At 35.7% G+C, this 26,522-nt stretch overlaps 1 pseudogene; it reads right to left on the minus strand.

Moving 5' to 3' along the window:
- Positions 1 to 204: 204 nt before the first annotated feature.
- LOC149224672 (brefeldin A-inhibited guanine nucleotide-exchange protein 2-like) lies at positions 205 to 20,622 on the minus strand (annotated as a pseudogene).
- Between the last annotated feature and the right edge of the window lie 5,900 nt (positions 20,623 to 26,522).

A 26,522-nucleotide genomic window follows, 5' to 3' on the forward strand; every position in this document is an offset into this window, starting at 1 on the left:
AAGAGACTTCACAATTACCATTGTGTTAACTGTTGATAACTACCTTCTGTGCATATTATAGACCTCCATAATAGACTGAATTAGAAGAAGTTGCATTGGCGTTGTACTACATTTCATATCAGCGATTACAAGTTGTAACTTGTTTATTCCTTGTGCTTCCATTTCTTCATTGGAGATTGAAGCACCAACTATTGTATTATTCTCTTATGTGGTTCTTGCCATATCAATATCATCCATATTATGAATAATCTTCACAAAATCTGGTAGTGTGTCAACAACTACTTCCTTTAATGATAATACAACTTCTTGCCATCCCTCATTAGAGAAAAGATCTCCAACATTGGTCATAAAATGAACCAAAAGAGCTACACCAATTCCAATCAAGCTTTGATGGGGCTTATTTATAAAACTAATTAAAAGTGTTAGTACTTTGTTTAGTAGAGGGTTTAGTGAATTATAGAACTTGACAAAGAGATCTACAATAAGTTCCATGACCAATGTGCATGTTCCATAAAGCTAAGTGTCTTCTTTAGTATCATTGAGTTAGCCTTTAAGATCATCCCCATGTACCCTCTATCCAGATGGATCAATGGCATGTCTAACATAATCAAATAAGGGACAAAGATTTGAGTCATACACGCGCTCCCGTAGAGCAGGTAAGAACAAATTCCCATGGTTGTGAAGTGTGTCAAAAAGCACTTGTTTGCAAGGCACTTTTTCTATTATATGTCTTGGGATCAAATGAAAATTCAGATAATCCTACCAATAGAGGGAACCAAAAATACAAATTATCATCATTATTAGTAAATGTTGGATTGGTTGGCTTTCAATTTGTTATTGCACCATTTGATGGAGAAAGTGGCTTTCCCTTTTCCTTGTTCTTTGTAGAGGAGCCAAGTTCACCCTCTACAATTTTTAGAGAACAAAATTGAAGAAATGCAATTGCATTCAAACTAACATCCTTGTTGAATCTTCTATTTGTAAATGTAATCAAATAGTTCACATAATTTGTGAATGGTATTGTATTTGTTTCAATTATGTAAGGAAAATAGTCCTACACCATATTTTTAATTGTTTCAAATTTGAGGCTTATGGTCAACATAAGCTGCAATTGTGGACACCCTAACCTTTGATTTTCCAACCTAACTTCACATGATTTACATGAGCAAAAACCATTCTAGAAACACATTGAATGATTAGTTCTCTAATTTCTACAAAGTTTCTCTTCCACATTGTTGATTTGTGTATCTTGGGATGTACTCCAAGCCCTAGGGTTTAGGGTTTGGAGGACAAAGCGCCACAAGGGCAGCTTGTGGGCTTGCAACTCAAGTATGGGGTTTTGGAACCCATCGTGTTTTAGGGAAAACCCATGATGGATTCTCGACATTTGATGGATGAGGATGATAGTGCTCGGAAAGACAATTCCAATGCATCGAAAATCGTCCAAATCTGAGTTGTCGTTAGAGAGAGATGAATTTTTGAAGTTGACATAATTAATTTGGTTGTCAAGTAGGATGACTTGATAAGTGTCACTTCAAGTGAGATGTTGAGCCATTGTATGTGTATAAATACAAGGTGTATTGAGGTCATTTAGAGCATCCATCTTGTGCAACACATACATTGGTGAACAGTTCGTTGGAGAAGAAGATTTTCTTAATTAGCTGCAACAAGGAGAGGTAGTCTAGCATGGGTGAAAGAGGGTTGTTTTAGGGCCTATTTCAGGGTGACCAAGGGTTGGAAGGTAGGTCAAATACATTGCTAGAGGAATGAGGAAATATGGATCTGTTTGAGGGTTGTTTTGGAGGTCATATGGTGGCTAGGAACTCTATTTTATCAGGTTGTGGGAGCTAGGAGTTACTGTGTGTTGTACTGTCCAACAACCCCATTTTAATATATTATAAATTTCCTATGAAATTTATTATATTAAAATAGGGACCCTTCATCTTAAAAAATCTTATAATTAAAGTTTAATACTTAGGCTTTTTAATTAAAACCCAAATATTAAACTTTGATTATCCCAAAAAACCAAATTAAATAGCCCCCAAGACACAAACTATACTTAGGCTTGAGTATTAAACATTATGGGTTATTTGATTAAAAAACAAAATAAAACCTTGCATCGCAAGTTTCATAAGGCTCAAGACCACTCTGCCAACTCCATTGCGAGTGTGATATAAACGGACCCACAAGGATTATCCAATACAAACCATAAAACCCTGTGTCTGTAACTATTGCAAGATCCAAAGGCTTAAGGACAAAACCCGCTACACACTGTCAATTGTGATTGTGATAAAACTCCACCTCCTCACTCCGCATTCATCTCCATGATGTCAGTGTCGAATATATTGCGCTCTACGTTTTCCTGATTTCCTGCAAAAGTGATTTGTTTCAAATAAAATTCATTTATCATCTCATTTATGTTTATCTTATCGATTCTTGTTTTCCATGTTCAAGTTCATGACAGAGAAAGACAGTTGTGCTAATAGTGGCAGATCAGTTCAAACAGAAAGAAGTACATCCAAAGAATTTTATGGAACAAATGAAGTTAATGATGACAACAAATCATTTTCAGAAACTTCTACCAAAATATTGTTTTCCTTTAAGCATTGTTGAAGGGATCTGTTTAATTCCCTCAATGCTCTGCACAATAGATTAGATTTTTTATTTATTTTATTTTATTTTTATTTATTTATTTATTATTATTTTTTATATTTTAGCTTAGATGATGTAGGAAATAAAGGTCCTAAATTTTATAAAGAAAGGCTTACTAAAGCTCACACTACTGTAATTGCATCATTTTCTCAATAAAACAACTGGAACATTGTTTAGGAATTTTCATAAAGAATTTTGAGAGGTTTCATTACTATACTCCTCGAATCATCTTTGTGGGAAGGAATAAACTACTGCTATTTCTTTTATGAGATGAGAAAAGTGTATATGGTATTTATATCATTGTACCTTTGTTTTGTTCATAAGTAAATAGTAAATTTATCTTTTCAGATTGCTTATTAGTAGATATTTAAACAACAATGTTACATGTATTCACTATTGATCATGTTGCCATTGATATTTTTATACATGTTAAGTAATTTGTTGTGATATTCTAAATGTGATATGAGTTTATAAATTATTTTGATTAACTATTTAATCAAACTAATCATCTTGAAATAGTTTCATTTCCATTGGTCTCTGAGCAATCTATATTGTCATTTACTAAGGAAAATCATTATAGATCGCATCTAGATAAAATTTAAACATCCCAGGTTATAGATTAGATTAATACATATAGTTTTGCATTTAATTCATTACTGAAAATCCATCTATTTCACTTCACTATAAGCATTACACACTCATTCAATCACCTTTCATTGGGAAACTAGTCCCATACAATCTAGTCGGAGCTACTACCTAAATGGAAAAGGAGTTGTAATAAGGTTCGGATTGGGTGGTTTTCCCCCTGTGTTGAAGCAGCGATTTTTGATGTCTCGACACAATTTGGCGCTAGAAGGAGGGCATGCAGACTATGAATGGAAATTAAGTCCAATCCAAAAACTAAAGGCCATTCCAAGGGTCATTCTCCCTCCAAATCTCCTACAACTTCCAGATCCCATCCAGAATCTCCTACTTTTAGATCAGGAGTTGTACAATCACCTCCCAAGTCTCCTAGAATACTTCCTGACGTAATCGTTGCGGATTATACTCCAAAATCACCAGAAATTACAACTTTGATAAAGAAATTGGAAGACGTCTCCATTTCAGCAGAAAAGCTAAATCATCCAAAGATTTTGAAGGAAGAATAACTTCTATTTTTCAAAGAACTGGTGTTTTAACTCGGTCCCAAAGTGCAAAACTTGGCATCTCGCCATTTGAATTTCCACTTCAATCCCGCCAAATGAAAATTGCTACATCAAATTCCCAAACATCTACTAGTGAGATTACCTTACTCTCTCATTCACCAACATCTCCATTTCTTCCTTTTTCATTTCCTTTCTCTCTACCGTTCAGTTCATCTATTTCCATTTCCTCTACACAAACAACTAGTGTTGCCTCAAGCAATACTATCATAGTTACAAGTTCTTCTTTCATCACATCCACCTCCCCAACTGTTACAATGAAAGCTAGACCATGGTCCAATCCGGGAGTTGTTCAAATGCCAACACCACTTCATCCTCTACCAAAACATCCTAAAATATGGCTTCCCAAATTCAATCCAGATGATGGGTTACCTGTTGAAGAGCACCTTCATAATTATATGTTAGCCATCAATCTTAATGAAGTAGACAAAGAAGGTGTTATTGTTATATTATTCCCATACACTCTTACTGGATCAACAGGGTCTTGGTACTTTTCATTACCAACCAATTGTATTACTAGTTAGGATATTTTTGAAGAACTGTTTTTTACTAAATTTGGTGATGTTCACCCAACCACATCTCTTATCAATGACCTTTCTTAAAAACAAATTCAGGGGAAAAAGATAAAACATTTCAATTCCAGATTTAACAAATTGTTAAATAAAATACCAACTACTTTTAGATCTGGTGTTGATGTACAAATTGAATGGTATATTTCATCTCTTCCTTCTAACATAGAATTTTTGTAGATAGAGCTAATAAAAATACCTTGGTAGAAAACATGAAAGAAGTTTTGTATGCAGAGAAGGGGATAAATGCACTAGAAAAGAAAAAAGATCAGGAAGGCAGAAAATTAAAAAGAGTTACATTTAAGGATGAAGCAAAAAAGAAAACACCTAAATATCCCTTTGATCTTGAAGGCTTATAACAAGTCCTTAAAACTTTGTCTAATGAGATGGTAGAGATAAAATAAACAAGTAGTTGAATCCTTTTCCAAAAAACCTTTCAGACCATTCAAAAGAAATCATCCACCTAATCCACAACCTCCAAACACGATCTCTAATGTAGAAATTGATGATGAAGACGAGGAATAAGCAGCATTTTCTTCTAATGGATCCCAAGATGAACGATAGTTGAGTTAAATGGAATGTGGGATTTTATTCTTCCTATTTCTGATAATGAAAATGAATATGAAGCATTACCTGTTAGCACAAGAAGTAAAGGTTCAATTGATCTTATACAATCAATTCAAAAACATAAACCTTCAACTTCCATTGGTAAAGATAAAGCTGCTATTAAAAAATCCACTTCCACTTCTCCCCAAGTAATTCCATCTTCATCCAATTCTTCATCTTTACCCAGAACCTTAGTAGTTTCAGATACTATTGAATATAATATAGTTGAGGACATGAATAAAAAAAAAACAAACATTTCCTTCCATGAACTCACTAAACTCAAACAACAATAGAATTTTTTACTAAAAGAGTTTAAAGTAGTACTTGCTTCTCCTCTTCCTACTGTTGTGGTATCCAAAGCTTCTAACGGAATGGGTAAACCTTCTGGTCATCCATTATTTCATTCCTCTGATACTAATCTGATAGGTGACAGAACTAACTCACATACTCCTCCTTTTCTTTTGACTTTTGAAATATTTAATAAAAATGTACATAACTGCTTGGTAGATCCAGGGGCTTCTTCGAATATCATGTCGTATTCAGTTTATATTAAACATTTCACCCCAGAAAACCCCAATTCACATTGTGCAACTCGATAGGAAAAAATTCAAATTATAGGAGAAATGAATTCAGTTCTTATTAAATTATCTTTGAATCTTGAAGTGTTTCAAATAATTGATATACTTGTTGTTGATATCCCAGATTTCTACGGTTTAATTCTTAGCAGAGATTGGTCAGAAAAACTACACGGTTATTTTGCCATTGATTGGTGTCACTTATGGCTCCCATTTAATGGAAAGCGAAATCAAATTATAATCAACTGAGAAAAACACATGAAACATTTAGTAACAGATTTTGAAAGTGAAAATGAGGCAATAGAATTTAATAAAAATGTTCTTGGAAACTACTCTACTGAATCATTTTTTGAGAATTTTAAAGCAAAACATCACCATTTTTGAGTAATTTTGTAACTTCTCAGATTGAAAATTTTTCACAGACATACTTTTCTAGATGTGTAAATATGCTAGAAAAACCATTAGTTAATTCTTTATTCTAGACATTGTATTTTGATGGGTCGAAATAAAGTGATGGAGTAGGAGCAAGTTGCATATTGATTAATCCTAAAGGTGTGAAGACAATGTTGACATGCAGATTGGAATTCGAATGCACAAATAATATTGCAGAATATGAAGCATTGGTCCAAGATATGTATAAAGAAATTAGCCTTGATGTTAAATACCTTCAAGTTTATGGAGATTCAGAAATCATAGTAAAACAAGTAAGAAACATGATCCATTATATCTCTACACACTTGAAGCATTATCAATCACTGGTTTAGTCTCTTACGTCACACCCTTTAGCATTTAACATTTATGTTATTCCTAGGATTCAGAATGCTAACGCTGACCTTCTTGCTAACATTGCATCAAAACTGATCCCATCCGAAGATTAAAGTCCCGATAGATTTTCTGTAGAATTAATCTTTAGGCCATTCATTCCCGATAATATCACCACCTGGCGGGTATTCAATGATGATGAAGACATTTTAAGTTGCTTAACTTCTGAAAAATCATGTGATGACCAAATAATTGATGAAGATGAACACGAGGATAAATTAAAATAGAAAATTGAGGATAATTCTGTACCCAAATTTGTAGTTAAACTTGAGGATCTATATGATTTAAAAGATAGATTTAAAAGAGTTATTAATTAAAAACTACAGAGTTCAACTCTGAGATTTGAATTAATAAATCTTAGGACAGATCTTAATCCTCAGAACATCAATTTAGGACTTGGTATTTCATCTAAAGAAAGATCATCCTTCATTAATTTGTTAAGGAAATATAAAGATGTCTTTGCTTGGAGTTACGAAGATCCGAAAACTTTTGACACTTCTATCATTCAACATACAATCTCGATGATATCAAATGATAAACCTGCCCACCAAAAACTAAGGAAAAGTCATCCGAACTTAGAAAATCAAATCAAAACATAATTAAATAAACTCCTTAAGGCTAAAATCAATTTTCCTGTTAGGCATTCAAGATGGGTTTCCAACTTGGAACCTGTAGGAAGAAAAATGGTGATATCTGAATTTGTATAGATTTTAGGAATCTTAATAAGGCCAGTCAAAAGGATAATTTCCCTCTACCTACTGTGGAACATATTTTACGATCAGTTGTTGGTTCCGAACATATGACTTTCCTTGATGGTTTCTTTGGATATAATCAAATTATGGTCCACCCAGATGATAGGCTAAAGACTACTTTCAAAACCAAATTGGGAACTTATGCCTACCAAAAAATTCCATCCGGTTTAATAAAAGCAGGGGCCACTTTCCAATGAGCCATGGATATAGCTTCAAAGTTTTGTTAAATATGGTATTTCATTAAATCCGAGAAAAAAAAAATCATTTTTCACTCTTAGTGAAGGGAAACTCTTAGGATTTATTGTGTCAAAAAATGTAATTTACATTGACCTTGACAGAATAAAAGAAATTTCTCCACCATACAACAAAAAAAGCATGCAATCATTCTTCAGACAAATCAATTTTGTTAAAAGGTTTGTTCCTGATTTCTCACAAGTCATTTTACCGTTATAGCAAATCATGAAGAAGAACATAGTTTTTAAATGGGGCCAGCATGAAAAGCAATCATTTGAATTAATTAAACAAACAACTATCAAAGCTCCCTCATTAAATACTCTAAATTTCTCCAATCATTTCATCTTCTATACATTTGCTTCTTTAATGTCTTATGCCGATGTTTTGACACAAATTGATAATCAAAAAATTGAAGCACCCAGCTCATTTTTTAGTTCAAATTTTCAAGGTGTTGAATTGAATTATTCAGAAGTTGAAAAATAGGTATTTCTTGTATATAAATCTCTACAGAATTTAATACCTTTTCTCTTAAAAACACACATGAAATTAATAGTCTCATTCCCAGTAGTGAGGCAATTACTAATGCAGAAAGAATTAGGAGAAAAGAGAGCAAATTGGGTAATATCTCTACAGCAATACGATATCAAAATAAAACCAGCCAAAATTATTGGAGGGCAAGGTTTCTGAAAACTGCTTACATGAGAATCCAACACACCAGGCAAAGAGGACACATGTAACAATGAACACATTCCTGAGGTAAGTGTAATTGATGATGATTCTCAATATGTTGATTTAATTTTTTATTTAAAAAATGGATATGCTCCTCCCAAACTCAATTATAAAAGAAAAAGAGCTTTATGATTAAAAGCAAAAAATTATGATATTGTTGATAACGTGTTATTTAGGAGAAACTATGATTCCATATTGGTAAGATGCTTAGAAAAGTATGAAGCAAAAACAATTTTGCAAGAACTTCACGATGGACCAGTAGGTGGACACTTTGAAAAAGATACTACAGCACACAAAATCTTACATGCTAGATATTATTGGCCCACTCTTTGCAAAGATACCCACACATATGTGAGGAAATGCAAAACATGCCAAACTGCTTCTGGAAGACAAAGGAAACCAGCTTTTCCTCTGCAGCCAGTCAACATCGATCATCCATTCGAACAATGGGGACTGGATATCATAGGTGAGATCATTTCTCATTCTTCTAAACAACATAGGTATATTCTCACTGCTACAGATTCCTTCACTAAGTGGGTGGAAGCAATTTCGCTAAAGGTAGTCAATTGTTATTGAATTTATTGATCAATTTATCATCAAAAGATTTGGTTTGCCTTCTGCGCTTATATTTGATAAGGCATCTTATTTTCGGGTACCAGTATAATTGAATTTGCAATTAGGAGAGGTTTTAAACTCAAATATTCTTCTAATTACTATCCCTAGGGAAACGGTTTGGCAGAATCCACTAATAAAAATCTCCTTAGAATAATCAAAAGAATTGTAGATCAAAATCAAAGAAACTGGCATAAAGCTTTAATATTTGCTCTATGGGCTCATAGGATAACTCATAAGGCCTCTATACGTAATTCTTCATTTAACCTAGTCTATGGGAAGGAAGCCATTATTCCATCACATTTAGCTCTTCCTTCATTAGACCTAGTTCAATTTATTGAAGAAACACCTTCTTCTTCATTGCAATTAAGAAATTCACAAATCCTAAAACTATAAGAAGAAAGGGAAAAGGCCAAACTCACACACAGCAAACATCAACAGATGGTGAAATCTTTTTTTGATGCAAGTTCAGTCACACAAAGATCCTTCCAAATTGGAGATCTAGTTCTCAAGTGGGACAAAGCACATGAAGAAAATGGGAAACATACCAAATTTCAGAAATTATGTCTTGGTCCATTTCAGTTTGTTGAATAGAGAAGCCCATCTACATTTATACTTCAAAATTTATCAGGAAAGAGATTCTCTCCCTGCAAATGGGTTCATCTTAAAGAAATTCTTTTATTAATTTCTTTAAAAAATATATATATAATCTGTAAAAATCACTCCCAATGTACATCCTGTTGTAACTTATTTTGTTTTTACAGATTTTGTTAATAAAATGTTAAATAGTACTCTATTGAATTTTCAAACATCTCTTGAAGCTATTTTTATTTTTCATTTTGAAGGTAGGAATTTTTAAGAAGTGGTTACCAAAATTGAAAATTAGATAAAAATTATATAACTAAGAAAATCATTTTCATTAAGTTGTAAAATCTTTAAAAAACCTCAAAATTATATCCTTTTACTCTAGTTTCAGTCAAAAAGGCTATCCTTAAAAAGTAAAGACTGTCTTAGGACTTAAAACTTTTAACTCGGATTTGTCATCCAAAAGTCTTAAGGAGTCAATAGTCCTCCCCTTCCATTAAAAAGGGAATTTTTTAGAGTGTACTCTTAAAATATAATAAATCCAAAAAAATAAGAGGTCTCATCACAAGCTTGCTTACCATGTTCATAGGGGACTAATTAAACTGACATTACCACTCTGAACACCAAACCAGGGTAATGGCTTATGATTTTTAATTGTAAGACAAGGGGTCTCATCACGAGCCAACTTGTTCAGTTTGATTGTTACCAGTGAATGGCATTGTCATCATCTGGCCACCAAACTAGGACAATGGCTTTCTAGCACTAAAAAAAAAAAAAAAACCTCTAATTATTGCACTATTAAATGGATGGGACACTGGATTGTTGTTGGTTAAAAGGTAACCATGTCGAGGTTATGAATGCCTGTTGGCAGCAGTGGCTCTACCTATGACAAACTAGTACATTTTAAAGCTAAGTTGTAAAAGGCCCCCTACTTTATTTTTATAAACTAATTAATGATTGATACAAGTAAATAGGTGTTTTTCATTCACAAAAGGTTTTTAAAAGAGATTGCAAGTTAATGAGTTTTATAGTTAGAGTAATTTTATTTATCTAGATGTTTCGAAAAGCAGTTTTCACTTCTTAGATTATTTTTACTTTTTGGAAAATTTAATTTATCATAGATAACTGGTTCTTCTAGTGAATTGTCAATTGTTATACTGTCCAAAAATCCACATTTTAATATATTATAAATCTCCTATGAAATTTATTATATTAAAATGGGGACCCTTCATCTTAAAAAATATTATAATTAAATTTTAATACTTAGGCTTTTTAATTAAAACCGAAATATTAAACTTTGATTATCCCAAAAAACCAAATTAAATATCCCCCGAGACACAAACTATACTTAGGCTTGAGTATTAAACATTATGGGTTATTTCATTAAAAAAACAAAATAAAACCCCACATCGCAAGTTTCATAAGGCTCAAGACTGCTCTGCCAACTCCATTGCGATTGCGATATAAACCGGACCCACGTGGATTATCCGATAAAAACCATAAAACCCTACATCCATAACTATCGCAAGATCCAAAGGCTTAAGGCCAAAACCCGCTACACACTGCGAATTGCGATTTCGATATAAGCCCCAGACGCGATGGTAAAATCCATTACAATTCATAAAACCCTGTGTCCATGACTACTGCAAGTTCTAAAAAAACTTAATTCCATACCCCACCACCGATTGCGATATGTGATTAAACCTGGACCTGCGGGGATTATCAACTTCACTTCATTAAAATCTTGCGTCCGTGCAATCGTAAGAACCATTGCCTTATGGTGATTACGGTATGTGATATGGCCCAGACTCGACAGGATTATTCACTGCGATTTATATTAATTTCACGTCTGGGGCCTATATCGCAATTGCAAAGTTCTAAAAACTCATGCTTCATCCCCGATTGTGATATGACATTAGCAGTGACATTAGATCCACGTCATCCCCACGTCTCCTGCCATGTCTCCATTCCACGTCATCCGCCACGTCACTATGACGACATCCCTGATGTCACCCCGGGACCCCGCAATCGCAAGTTTCATAGGGAAACGACTTATAAATCCTTCACCCCCACTGATTTGCGATATGAGATATAACCGGACCAGAAAGGATTATAAAATCTATTCCATAAATCCCTGCATTGGAACTATCGTAGTTTCCAAATACTCATGCATATTGTGATAGCAATTAGACCAAACTCGATAGAATTATATGTTGCAATCCATAAATCCCCGCGTCCGCAACTATCGCGAATAAAAAAAGAACACCGTCTTTCTGTCTCCTGCCCATTCCGATTACGATTGCAATTTTATTTGAGAAGGCCCCCTTTTGGATTTTATATGAAATACTCCCGATCTAAACCAATTATGATTGTTCTAAAAGTTTTTCCCCTAATTCTATTTTGATTGCAACTGTTTTATGATATGCCCCAAAACTCTGATTTCCAATTTCAATAATCTGTAAAGTTCCACCTCCTCACTCTGCATTCATATCCATGATGTCAGTGTCGTATTTATTGCGCTCTACGTTTTCCTGATTTCTTGCAAAAGTGATTGGTTTCAAATAAAATTCATTTATCATCTCATTTATGTTTATCTTATCGATTCTTGTTTTTCGTGTTCAGGTTCATGACAGAGAAAGACAATTGTGCTGACAGTGGAAAATCAGTTCAAACAGACAGACATACATCCAAAGAATTCGATGGAACAAATGAAGCTAATGATGACAGCAAATCATTTTCAGAAACTTCTACCAAAATATTGTTTTCCTTTAAGCATTGTTGAAGGGATCTGTTTAATGCCCTCAACGCTCTACACAATATATTATAATTGTTTCCTACTATTTAAGCTTAGTTGTTGTAGGAATAAAGGTCTTGAATTTTATAAATAAAGGCTTACGAAAGCTCACACTACTGTACTTTCATCCTTTTCTCAATAGAATGATTGGAACATTGTTTAGGAATTTTCATAAAGAATTTTGAGAAGTTGCATTACTGTACTCCTGGAATCATCTTTGTGGGAAGGAATAATCTGCTGCTATTTTTTTTATGAGTTGATCGAAGTGTATCTGGTATTTCTATCATTGTACCTTTGTTTTGTTCATAAGTAAATAGTAAATTTATCTTTTCAGATTTCTTATTACTAGATATTTAAACGACAATGTTACATGTATTCACTATTGATGATGTTGCCATTGATATTTGTATACATGCTAAGCAAATTTTTTGTGATATTCTAAATGTGATATGAGTTTACACATTATTTTGATTAAATATTTAATCAAATTAATCATCTTGAAATAGTTTCATTTCCATTGGTCTCTAAGCAATCTATATTTTCATTTACTAAGAAAAAACATTAAAGATCTCATCTTGATGAAAGTTAAACATCTTGGGTTATAGAGTAGATTAATACATATATTTTTCCATTTAATTCATAACTGCAAATCCATCTATTTCACTTCACTATAAGCATTACACACTCATTCAATCACCTTTATTGGGAAACTGGTCCCATACAATCCAGTTGGAGCCACTACCTAAACGAAAAAGGAGTTGTCATAAGGTCCGGATCGAGTGGTTTTCCCCCTATACTGAAGCAGGGATTTTCGAGGCCTCAACACTGTGGTAGGCCGCAGACCCTAACCCCACAAAAAGGCAATTGTGTGGACTATTTTGGGGTTGTTTTTACCCTAAATCAACAGCATGTAGGCAGATCATTCAAGCAAGGGAAAACTGCATTTTTTGAGGGCTGATTTGATGGCTGGTTATGGGTTGTTATATCACTGTTTAGTGCCCTAACCAATCACTATGGTGACGACATAAAAATAAAGGACAAACAGTAGTGTTGAAGTGTGTTGGATCATAGTTTGGTGACTATATTGGATCAGATTGACAAGCAGCCTGTTGGAGCCATTTATATGACATTCCAAGTTGAGGAAAAGTCATATTAGGTGCAGATTAGCAATGACAAGATTAGGTGTCATAGAGTTGGTTGGAGTTCAGCATGTTGGCTACCCAAAGTAGCCTTAGAAGAGTTATCTTGAAGGATGAAGAGCAGTTGAAGGTTGGGTGAAGGACATTGTTGAAGTGAAACATTTTGATGGACTAAAGTTGTTGCTAGCATGGCAGATTGGAGCTCGGGAATTAGGCCTACCCAGAGAGAAGTTGATGAGATCATGTTCGTTGTAGCAGATGTGACTTGTAGCAGCGATAGGAGGCGAACCTCTTGGAGTCTCGATGTGTCAATGCCTTGATGGACTAAGGCACTACTAGTGAGCAGTACGGGAGCGAAGGACCAGAAGGAAGAGATACGACATAGAAGCTGCAATGAAGTTTGTTATTGTATCTTATATACCATAGATTGTTGTATTATTCAGAATTTGGTTTAATATAACAAAGATTGGGATTGTACATATTGTACAATTTTGTTTAAAATTGTGTATATTGTGCATATGTGATTTACTGCTTTATATTTCCACTGTGAAAAGTAGTTTATGGTTGATATTCTTGGTTTGGTAGCATCAATGATTTTAAAACCGTAATCTAGACCTAAGGTCTTGGAAATTCAACATGGTATTGGAGCGTGTCTGAGCTACTTTGGAAGTAAGTAAATCAGATTTGTGCACAACAAAGTACAGTGTGAGAGGGAGTTGGTCACATTGTGAGTGAAGGGTTCACTACAATGTAGAAGTTGCAGACAGGTATCCGATATGAGGACAAGTTGGAGGGATTGTCCAACTATAGTCCATGGAAGGAAGGATCAAGTTTATCTTGCAGGTCAACAGGATCTGGGATTTTGCTGAGAAAGAGGTCAAGAAGCCAATCGACCCTAAGGAGTTGGAAATAAGGGAAGATTTGGATGTGAGGGTGAGACTGATCATTCTAGATGGTATGAGGGATGCCCTAATACCTCATTTTTCCAGGAAGAACATTGCACATGAGATGTGGGTGTCTCTTCAGAATTTGTTCCAGAATAAGAACGAGAATCGGGTATTGGTATTGGAGGATGAAGTCCACCAAGATGTTAAAGGGTGAAAGCATGACCTCGTATCTAATGATATTGTCTCAAGTCAATGTTGAGCTTGATGCCATCAGTTTGACTATGTCAAATGGAGATATGGTAAGGATTTCCTTGAAAGGGTTCATCGAGGAATGGAAGCCCTTCATCAAAGGGCTCGTTGCCAGGGAGAAGCTGCTAAACTGGGATAGGTTGTGGGATGACTTCATTCAGGAAGAGTTGTGAGACAAGGATATTCAGCGAAAGCATAAAGCTTCATATGATGACACGGTACTTGCATCACAAATGAAGGGTAAGAAAAAGAAGGACTTGAGTAAAGTCAAGTATTTCAATTGTGGCGATATGGGTCATTTTTCATTGAGATGTCTGAAGAAGAAGAAGGAAGATGATGAGAAAATAAAAGGGAAGCAAGCTGCCCTTATTGCTGATAAAGAAAAGATGGATGAGCTTGCTAGAATATTAGAAGATGAAGAGGAAGATTTTGCTATGATTTATCATTTCTCATAGAGTACTATCAAAGAGGATGGATGGTACGTGGATAGTGGTGTGACGAAGCAATTGACAGGGTCACAGGATATTTTTGAGATAATTGAATGGGACTCAAAGTTGCACATGGTGTTGGGCGACAAGAGTCAGTTGGAGATCCGAGGATAGGGTATTGTTCCATTCAGAATGGAGACATGATGTATGATGCAGGTCCAGAATGTATTTTTTGTGCCAAGACTCATATATAATGTGATCTATGTCTCGATGATGGAGAAGAGAGGGTTTTAAGTCTTGTTCCAGGATGGAAAGGCAATATTTAGGCTTAGAGGCTCTAAGTCCAATGGGATTGTACTCAAAGTTAGTGAGCATGGTCTCTACAGGTTGATGGGCAAGCCTGTGGATCATGGAAAGAAGTAGGTGGAGTAGGTACAGGTTCCAGAGAAGCAAGAGAAGGTGTAGGTGCAGACACAAGCTTCAGAGGAGAAGGTACAATTTCCCGAGACGAAGGTACACTTTCCCGAGAAGTTCCAGGTTCTAGAGACTCAGAGGGAGTCTAGTTCGAGAGGGAGCTTGTAGATTCAAAGGGAGATTTTGCAACCCAAGAAGAGCATGTGGTCAGTGGTGAGAAAGGGTGCTCCTACAACTACCAAGAAGGAATCATGGAAAGAGTGGAAGATGTTACAGGGTAAGAAGAAGAATCAGGTTTCTTCCAACAGTGACAGCAACACTTCCAAGAATGGCATAGTTCACAGACATGGATTGCTGCAATTTTGAGCACCAAGAGTTGGGAAAGTGTTGCAAGCAGTGATGATGATGACGACATACTTGCTAGTATTGGAATTATCTCCATCACTAAGAGGGAGTGTTGATTTGTGTATCTTGGGTTGTACTCCAAGCACTAGGGTTCAGGGTTTGGAGGAAAAAGCGCCACAAGGGTAGCTTGTGGGCTTGGAACCCAAGTGTGGGGTTTTGGAATCCATCGTTTTTTGGGGAAAACCCATGATGGATTCACAGAATTTGATGGATGAAGATGGTAGTGCTCGGAAAGATGATTCCAACGCATCGAAAATGGTCCAAACCTGAGTTGTCGTTAGAGAGATCTAAATTTTTGAAGTTGACATAATTAATTTGGTTGTCAAGTAGGATGACTTGATAAGTGTCACTTCAAGTGAGATTTTGAGCCATATTATGTGTATAAATACAAGGTGTATTGAGGTCATTTAGAGCATCCATCTTGTGCAACACATACATTGGTGAATAGCTCGTTGGAGAAGAAGATTTTATGAATTAACCGCAACAAGGAGAGGCAGTCTAGCGTGGGTGAAACAGGGTTGTTTTAGGGCCTATTTTAGGGTGACCAAGGGTTAGAAGGTATGCTAAATACCTTGCTGGAGGGCTGAGGAAATATGGGTCTGTTTGAGGGTTGTTTTGGAGGTCATATGGTGCTAGGAAATATGTTTTAGCGGGTTGTGGGAGCTAGGAGTTACCTATGGTAGGCTGCATGCCCTAACCCCACAGAAAGGAAATTGTGTGGATTGTTTTGGGTTGGTTTTACCCCTAATCAACAGCGTGGCGGCAGAGCAGTCGATCAAGGGAAAACATAGTTTTTTAAGGGTAATTTGATGACTGGTTATGGGTTGTTACAACACTGTTTGGTTCCCTAACCATTCACTATGGTGAGAACAGCAAAAGAAGGGAAAAAACAGTAGTGTTGAAGCGTGTTGGGTCATAGTTTGGCAACTATATTTGGATCAGATTGACAAGCAACCTGTTGGAGCCATTTATTTGATATTTCGAGGGATGGAAAAGTCATATTAGTTGCAGATCCAGCAGTGACGAGATTGGGTGTCATAGAGCTGGTTGGAGGGTAGTGTGTTGGCTACCCAAAGTACCCCTAGATGAGTTATCTTGAAGGACGAAGAGCAGCTGAAGATTTGGTGAAGGATGGTGTAGAAAGGCAACACTTTGATGGACTAAAGTTGTTGCTAGCGTGGCAGATTGGAGCTCGAGAATTAAGCCTACCCAGAGAGCAGATGATGAGCCCTGTTCATTGTAGCAGACGTGCTTTGTAGCAGTGATAGGAGGAAACCCTCTTGGAGTCTCGAAGTGTAGATACCTTGATGGACTAAGGAACTACTAGTGAGCAGTACGGAGCGAAGGACCGGAAAGACGAGATAAGACATAGAAGCTGCAATGAAGTTTTTCATTCTATCTTGTATAACATAGACTATTGCATTATTCAGAATTTGGTTTAATATAATGAAGATTGGGATTGTACATATTGTACAATTTTGTTTAAAATTGTGTATATTGTGCATATGTTATTTACTGCTTTATATTTCCGTTGTGCAAAGTAGTTTATGGTTGAGTTTTTTGGTTTGGTAGTATCAGTGATTTTAAGACTCTAACCTAGACCCAAGGTCGTGGAAATTCAACACGCATTAAAATGACAAATGGTTTCATAAATTCATTATGGAGGTTGTAATTCACCAACTCCTCACGTTTAGGATATTCATAGCAAGTTTTCGTAGGGAATCCACTGCAAAATTAGCAATGAGTAAATTTTCAGACCATCCAATTGTAACAAAGAATAAAAAATAAATTTCAAATGCGAGAACAAATTAGCCTAATGTAGTTCATATTATAAGGTACAAACTCTAACAATTTTAGTAAGGATAAAAACTCGAGGATCAGTTGGGAACCGTATCTCTTCCATAGAAACTTTACAAAGTACCTTTAGAAAATCAACTATTTCCTAATTAGCCTAATGTAGTTCATATTATAAGGTACAAACTCTAACAAGTTTAGTAAGGATAAAAACTCGAGGATCAATTGGGGACCGTAGCTCTTCCATAGAAACTTTACAAAGTACCTTTAGAAAATCAACTATTTCCTCATTGTTCAACCTTTGGATTCACGTGAATATGTGATTCATTTCAGAGCTACCAATATATTCAATCATGTTTAAATTGGTAACACGTTTTTTCATCTGCTAAGTTGTAACTACTCCTAAAGCATGACCCCCAAAACCAACACTATCATATATGATCCCTGTCAAGTAACCACAACTTCATATTGCAACTGGCTAGGCCCCTTCCTCTTGAGAACTAGAAGAATGGGTGATTTGGGTTGCTCTACATTCTCTGATTCATTCTGAGGTACTACAAAAAATGTAGTGTCTAGAGGAGCACCCTCCCCTAGCAGGTGAAAATTCTCAAAATGTGAAACACGTGTTAAAATGTGCTCCCATGCTTCTTAGAAATAGTTACCATCTTCATCGACAATGGTGGCGTTTGCCTTTATTGCATCAATATTTTTATGCTTGATATTGATGTTAGTAGCTGAATTCAAAGATGTGAACTTTGCCAAAGAAGTCACAAAAATGTCTTGTTGTGTTTGCATACAGATGACAGAGATAACACGATTTGCATTACTAAAATATTCAAGGCACTGGTAGATAAGAACCTCATCCTCACTTTTGTCAAGACGAACATTGAATGTTGCTAGCACTGAAGCCCAACAAACCTCCACCATAAATGTTAAGATTACCACTTTTATAACAGCATCATAAATAGACTTGACTTACTAGCTTTTGCTTTAAACTGCTCTTGCATGTGATAAATAAGATCATCACTTATCTCCAAATATTTTATCCCCTCCCCCCCTTTACTACTACTATGTAATATATCGCTAGGAATATCTCAAACTTTCCCACAAATTTTTTTGAGTTTTCTTGGTTTAGTCATTGAGTTATTTCATCAAACAATTTGCATACACATGGATGTAGGTGCATTCTATTGTATCTTATTTTAAAAAACATACATTGTACCAATTAGATGCTTATGAAAACACCCCAAATAAGCATTAACTATTTGTTATTAATTTATGAGAGGGGAAATACCAATAATATAGCTTGACACAACAATATTAGAATAGATATGGTGATGAAGATCAATATATTGTGTACATACAACTCATTGTAGGATAACAACTCAGAGAGTAAATATGGAAACTCAGTCCACAAGATAATTTGGCCTGATAAAAGAGAATCTCTTCATCATTCCTAAACACGTCCTCAACCAATTACACTATTATCTTTGTCAGCTTGAATGGGAAAAAAAGAGAGGAACTCAACCTCCTCAAAACAACAACTTGATCTCTTAATTGACTCGATGCCTTTTATCAGATCTTGGTCCACATTTACTTGCATTGTACTTAGCCACATAAGAGGAAATATCTCAGCATGCTAACCAGAGAAGATACACGGTCTTGAGCTGGAAACAAAATCAATTATCAAAGAACATAACTCGGCCCTTAACAAGGAGTTAAACTCATCCCTCCATGAGGAAGATATCATCGGCCCACTACAACTTAGATTCGATCTCAAGAGATGATAGACCTTTACCTTAAAGGGACATTCAACTCATACAACAATGAGTGATAGAACTCGACCTCTTCAACAAATGTAAATCCAGTCTCTTTGTAGCTTAGAACTCATCCACCAAGGAAGAGATAAACTCAGCTAACACTCCAACAAAGACAATGAAACTCAACCTGTAGGGAAGAGTGAGAAATATTAAGAGAGAATATAAAATCAATTGATAACACCTTTAAATCTTCCCCACTTCCACGATTGTCTATATCTTCGTCAACAATGAAGCCCAATGTTGAAATCCGAGTGATTCCGCTCCAATACCAATTAGGGTGTATAGTTTCAACACCAAAACCAACAATCGGAATGAGGGTTTCCAAAAGCCCTAGTGTCTTTCTCAAGAGATATACAAAATTCTATTTTTCAAATGAGCAAATGCAAGAATGAGGAGAGACTCATCATTTTCTCCTATTTATACTTCACTTGACTCTTTTGCCACATTTTTACCCTTTTATTTTAATAAAGTCACTTTAGTGGGTTTTCTCACTCTATAATTTAAAAGTGACTTTTCGTTAGCATAGGACCCAAGTCCCATTTTTCCCGCTTTAGCTTTAATAAGGTTTTCTCCTAGGTGAATTGTGCTCCCTTGATTAATTTTCTCTTCCTAGCTCGTGGAAACTTAATTAGACTAGAGGAATCATCTCTTTATGTTTCCCAATTGAATGGGAACATTGCATGTTATTTTCTAAACTCTCCATTTTCTTAATACCATTATTTTTTCTCATTTGCTTGCTACGAATAGTTGTTTTCTTCTCACAAAAAGTCAAAGAAACCACAAACGTAATCAGTGGTTCAAGGGGAAGAGCACTTAAATTGTTGGAAGGATCAAAATATTGGATGGTGTATATTTTAAACGAAGGCATGCATAAAATTAACCCGTGCTCCATCCATGGAATGTTGAGTGTCTCACTTTTGGCAGCATTTGTATCAACTTTGAAAACACCTTTCCCATTATATAGATAAGCATAGACACTACCGCTAGAGATAAATTTTTCTACAATGCATGAATCTAGTGGATTTGTGCATGTACCACTAAGTTGGTCCACACTCTCACACTAGACCTTCCTTGAATTAAACACTTCTTGGACAACATATTGACTCCAATAAGAATCAGGTGTCACTTTATAATCAGTGTTGTTATTAATTTCTTGAAGTTGCATTAAGTTTCATTAATTAGTGCCTAAGATCATATGTATTCTATCTACACCTTATTTATCTTTCATAGATGTAATTTATCCTAGTTCTTCATTGATAATTTGATCATATACTTCACCTTCAACTTTCATCTCGCATGCATCTGCAACATGGGCAAATACTTTGTTGCTTAGAGTAATAGATATTGTCGGCATGTCGTTTATTTCGCACATAGGAACTTCTTTATTGCTAGGATTTTGTTCAATAGTTGTGTTGCTTCCTTGATCCTGTATTCAGATCTGAAAATTCTTTTTTCCCTTCATCACTCCTGATAATGCCCATGCTCCAACCTGTCCTATCACTTTTGTGAGGTGTCAAATGTAGTCTTCAAAAATCAGCAAGAGTTTAACATTTGCCCATTCCATTGAGAGAAATAATTCCTTGCTACAACATTTCTCAAATAAAACCCTTCAAATTGACAGGAAACCAACTTTGAGACCACTATAATATCCCCTTTTAAATTACTTTGTAATCCTCCCAGACTTTTCCCCAAATTTCCTCAGAAAAAATTTAATAAATAATTTTGCTGTAAAATTTATTTTAATTCAATAGGAAAATTTTGGAGAACCCACATTTTTATTTAAATCCATACAAGAAAAATAAAAAGCCAATAAATTTGATTTCGAGATAAAAATTCCACAACAAAATTTCAACTAATTTTTATTAATAAATTCTAGGGAAATCTACACAAAAACTATTCATGGAACCTAGTAGAAAAATTTGGATGATTTCCCCTTAAATAAAATAGGTCCTCCTTGAAGATATGTGTATTGCTGCAATGGGACCCTTCTTCCAGAATTTGATCTTAATCCACATTCTCTGATGTGTGCCAATGAAGAACCTAAAGTGGTTCTCTCTCTTGACAAGCTAGGTGGATGTTTCACCACTGAAACTCGTCGCCACCAACATTGAAACTAGGATCCTTGCAAGGGTTTACCCTCACACAGTGAGCTACTAGATCTCCATTATCAATTCATCAAATATCCAATCATATCTTGAATGAACTCCCACCTCTTTTTATAGTTTTTCTCCATCCAAATACCATGCATTGAATACAATGGGTTGCTCGAGTCACTTTTTTTAATAATAAGTTATCTTTATAAGTTTTATTTCTCAATTAAATCCAAGTCACTTAATAATCCATTTTTAATTTAATTATCAAATAATTAAGTGACTCTTCTTTTCTTGATTTTAGGAAGCGAAATATACTAGTGAGTCTCCACGATGATCACTTGGAAAGGGACATGACACTTACTTTTAAAGTAATTACTAACTTCAAATTGAAAGTAAAAAAATTCAATTAATTTTTAATAAGAATAATAAGAAAAAAGATATGTAATTCACTCAATTCGTAATATAAAATTAAGTGACTTCCTTTTCCCTGATTTCATTTTGGGTGTAATCAATTGGAATTATCTTAGGTGGTTGCACAAAATGGTCTTTATCTTTCCCATTTAGGTTCAATTCCATGCAAGGACATGATGATGAGAAATATTGTAGTAATGGCTACATTAAACCAATATAAATTCATCTTAACCACAAATCTACCAAGTGAGAGTCCAAGTGTCCAGAGGGATCAAATCCCATGATATACAAACCTCTTTTTAGAATGCAAAACTTGAAAAAAGTTTTACACATCAAGAGATTTATTGCATTTTAGTACTTGATATATATATATATATATATATATATATATATATATATATATATATATATATATATATATATATATAAAGTGTATGTGTGTATAAATGAAGTGTGTGCATGGCTTCAGATTGAAACCAAATGGATACAAAATTGCTGATTGGTTGTGGCTTATTGCCAAGGTGGAGAAGAGACTTCAGGTATGGTACCATAGATATCTTTCTCGGGCCGGCCGACTGATTCTTATTAAAGCAGTAATTGAAGCTACACCGGTATACTGGATGGCCCTCTCTTGGATCCCCAGGGGCATACTCAACCGATTACAGCACCTATGCAGTCGGTTTCTTTGGAAAGGCCACCAACCAGGCAGAATCTTTGCATGGGTCAAATGGGATACTATTGCAAAGCCTAAACGATGGGGGGGCTGGGGCATCAAAAGGCTCGATCTTTTCTCAAAGGCTCTGGCGGCTAAGCTTGGTTGGCAACTTCTTACTTCAGATGGACTTTGGACAAAAGTTGCATATGCAAAATATATCAGACCTTTAAATGTACTGGATTGGATATGCAGACAACATGGATCACTTCATAATATATCCATCATATGGAAGGCCGTTATTGGCACACTGCCCCTTATAAGAGAAGGCATAACATGGCGTATCAAGGCTGGTAATGTGGTCCGTATAGGTCGAGATCCCTGGGTGGGATGCGGGAATACTCATAGACTCCCTGAAGATCTCATTGAGCTTCTAAATAACAGGGGTATCATATCTATCATGCACATTGGCGATCAAGCTAATTCCTCCTTTTTACATCAAGCCTGGCTCAGTGCACAAGCTCTTGATATCCCTGTACATTGGCACATTGTATGGGCTGAGTACACGGATGCACTCTCGCAAGCACATATCAGACTTACAGAAGGTACTGATGAGATCATTTGGGCATTTGCTAAACACGGTGTATATACGCCAAAGCTTGGCTATATAAGACTTATGGAACCTCATAAGCCTCTCATTATCCATCCTGCATGGAAGTTAACTTGGAAGCTTAAATCTCCTCCGCGTACCCGATTGCTTATGTGGAATGTTTTATTTGACAAGGTGCCTACTGGTACCAATCTAATGAAACGCTCCTTCCACGGTCCCTTTCGCTGCCATCTATGTCAGCAGGAGGAAGAAAGCACCACACATCTATTTTTGAATTGCTGCTCTGCACAACAACTTTGGCAAGAAATCACGTCCCATTTTTCGCTGCAGAATACTTGGCATGGAAGCAGCGTTATGGAAGCATGGGAAAATTGGAATCGAGAACATTCTGGAAAGGCCATCAACATCCCTCTTCTTGCATGCTGGGCGATATGGATTGCCCGGAATCAGGCAATCTTTAACCTTCGAGCCCCGCACTGGCCTACCATCCTCCAGCACACCATTGCAGACTATAACTTGATTCCTGAGGATAATAACCCGGGACCTGTACGCATCCTAAAACCCTTGGATATTGACAAATCAAAACCATGGGCTTTCTTTGACGGGTCTGCACAAGAAGTGGGTTGTGGGGGAGGAGCTGTATTACATATCTCAGACTCTCACAGCTACAAAATTCAAATCCCCCTAGGCAGAGGAACTAATAATTTCTCTGAATTATGCACTGCCAAACACCTCATTCACTATGCCATTCAAAAACAATGTAGACATCTTCAGCTGTTTGGAGATTCCAAAATTGTTTGTAATTGGCTGTCTGGTTCATCACATTGTCATGCATTTACATTGAGGCACATTCTAGATGAGGCAAAGCGTCTGACTGCTTCCTTTGAATCTTTTGTTTGTCGTCACATCTACAGGGAACAAAACACCATTGCTGATCAACTCTCCAAAGAAGCAGCGCACAGGCAAGGAGACAATTGGCTGATATTGGAGGAAATCGAAGGGTCATTCTATCAGCATTATCATCGACCCTTTGATGATCAGATGGAAAATGGGCACTAAAGCCCAATTACAGATCTACATTTTGTTTTTTTGTTGAATATGACTATGGATCTACACTATATATAGTTTTTGTACAGCACTTTATTTTGACATAACTGTTATATATGGCTCTCTGCGTAGAGCGAAAGACTCCTATATTTGAACTCTGATAGTATACAGTTATTAGACTGCTCCCTGCGAGGAGACAACTGCTTGAATTTTGTTTATACAGCACTGCAGACTGAATATGTTGGGCAGACCTGCCAATACTCGAATGCTTCGGCATATACAAAATGTAATTTCTTAATCTTAATAGAAATTACGACTTTTTCCCAAGGGAAAAAAAAAAAAATGAAGTGTGTGCATGTATATAGAGAGAGGTTCAAACAATTTATTCAAGTGTTATATTGAAATATTTATAAGTGAAATAGATTTGTTTATTTTATTTTATTTTCTAATCTCTATAAAGTTATATGAAATTATAGTATTTAATGTAGACATCTAAATACTTTATTCATTATTCGAAGAGTGAAAGTGAAATATAGCAAACCAAGTGGGCATAATGAAAATGTAATTATTAATGTTTTATAATGCTTTTAATTAAAATTAACCAAATATATATAATAATTTATGTTTTTCCCGGATGCGGGTGACTTTGAAGCGTGAAAGGCAGGTGTCAGGTGTGGCTCGTCACATGGGCAGGTGTCAGCCCAGACGAGCCACGACATACAAGAACGCAGGCGTAATAAATTCGATGGGAGGTATAGTTATTTGGGTTTTAAGGCTGGTTCATTCGGCATTCAATGTGCAACAACGAATGAGGAAAATGGCGCTCAATATACTCGAACCCCATGTCGCATGTCTTCATTCCTTCAAGCGGTCCGAGCAGAAGCTGGCAGAGACGGAACATTCTCTGGCTCAGTGCAAGATTACTCAGAGGAATTCTTGTCTGGAGGATAATTCGAAGATGCAAAGAGAAAGGCCCAGAATGAGCAGTCGCCGTGGCGGTTCCAGGGGTCGCTCGGCTACTCAGCGACCAGTCAATTCGCCTTCCTCCTCGGTGGACCGCAACAATGTGCGTGGGTGGGGAGAAATTCCGGACTGTGGTCATGTGGAACATCCGGCTGTTCGCTACCGGATCCCCTGCACTCTGGAGAACAACACTCTCATTGTCTCAGTCATGGTGGAACACTGCAGCAATCTCAGGGGGCCTTTGGACAACCTGAATGTGCCAGTGGTTGACATGCAAGTTCCTACGGTTGATATGCGGCGGCCAACCAGAGCAGACTCTCCCCAAGCCACTCACGCTGCGGATGCTGGTCCCAGTGAGCCGGTTCAGAGGTCGCTGCGCTCGGACATGGAGGAATCTCAGAAACTCAAAGGTCAAGCGAAGGATGAGCCTCACACAACCGATGAGGATTAGCACTTCCGTCACTCTGTCTTTCGCTGCCAGGAACGCAACTCTCTGTTCGTCTTTCATGCTCTTTGTCGGTTTTCTGCTCTCTTTGTCGGTTTGTTTATGTGTCCACCATGACGGTTTATATGTCCACCGTGTCAGTTTATGTGTCCATCGTGTCGGTTTATGTGTCCATCGTGGCGGTTTATATGTTTACTGTGTCGATTTAGATGCTGGCTATGTCGGAAGGATGGAAAGTTGTTCCAATTTTGTAATGATGTTGCTCTGAAAGGTCCATTATGGGGAAAATCTCTCTGGAGATGCAGGGCCACGGCCCTGGTGTAATTTTTGCTGTAATTTTTGAATTTTTTGTAATATAAATAGCATAGTCTTACAGAGAAAAAAAAAAAATTTATGTTTTTATTATAATGGACATTGTTTTTCTAAGGACACATGCCAACTCCAAGTTGAGCATAGATGGAATTACACATGGCCTTCATATTGGATTGTAGAATATGTCTCTCAACACAAAGATAGTAATAATAATTAAAAAATTCAACTTGATTTACAAATAAAATATTTCAATATTCATATTAAATAAAATATTTTAATGTAAATTATGTATATATTATATATGGTTAAACAAGAAATACTTATATATTATATATAATAATTCAAAAAAAATGGTTAAAACATTTCAAGTAATCTCACTTTCCTACATTAAAATATATTAATAATAAAAATCAACTTGATTTATCAAAAACAAAAGTCAATGTTATATATATATATATATATATATATAAACAAAAATAATAATATTCAATTAGTCTCACTATTGTACATTAAAAAAATGTTAATAATAATAATAATAAAATTCAATCTGGATTATAAAAAATATTTTAATATTCATATTAAATAAAATATTTCAATGTCAATTATGTATGTATTATATATGGTTAAAGAAAACCTACTTATTTATTAAATAAAGTAATTGAAAAAAAATGTTATCTAACATTTCAAGTAGTCTCACTATTCTACATTTTGGCTTTGTTTA

Source organism: Pinus tabuliformis, chromosome Q, assembly GCF_031772625.1.
Source record: "Pinus tabuliformis cultivar Carrire ecotype Pingquan chromosome Q, CPIR1, whole genome shotgun sequence".
NCBI classification, from domain to species: Eukaryota; Viridiplantae; Streptophyta; class Pinopsida; order Pinales; family Pinaceae; genus Pinus; species Pinus tabuliformis.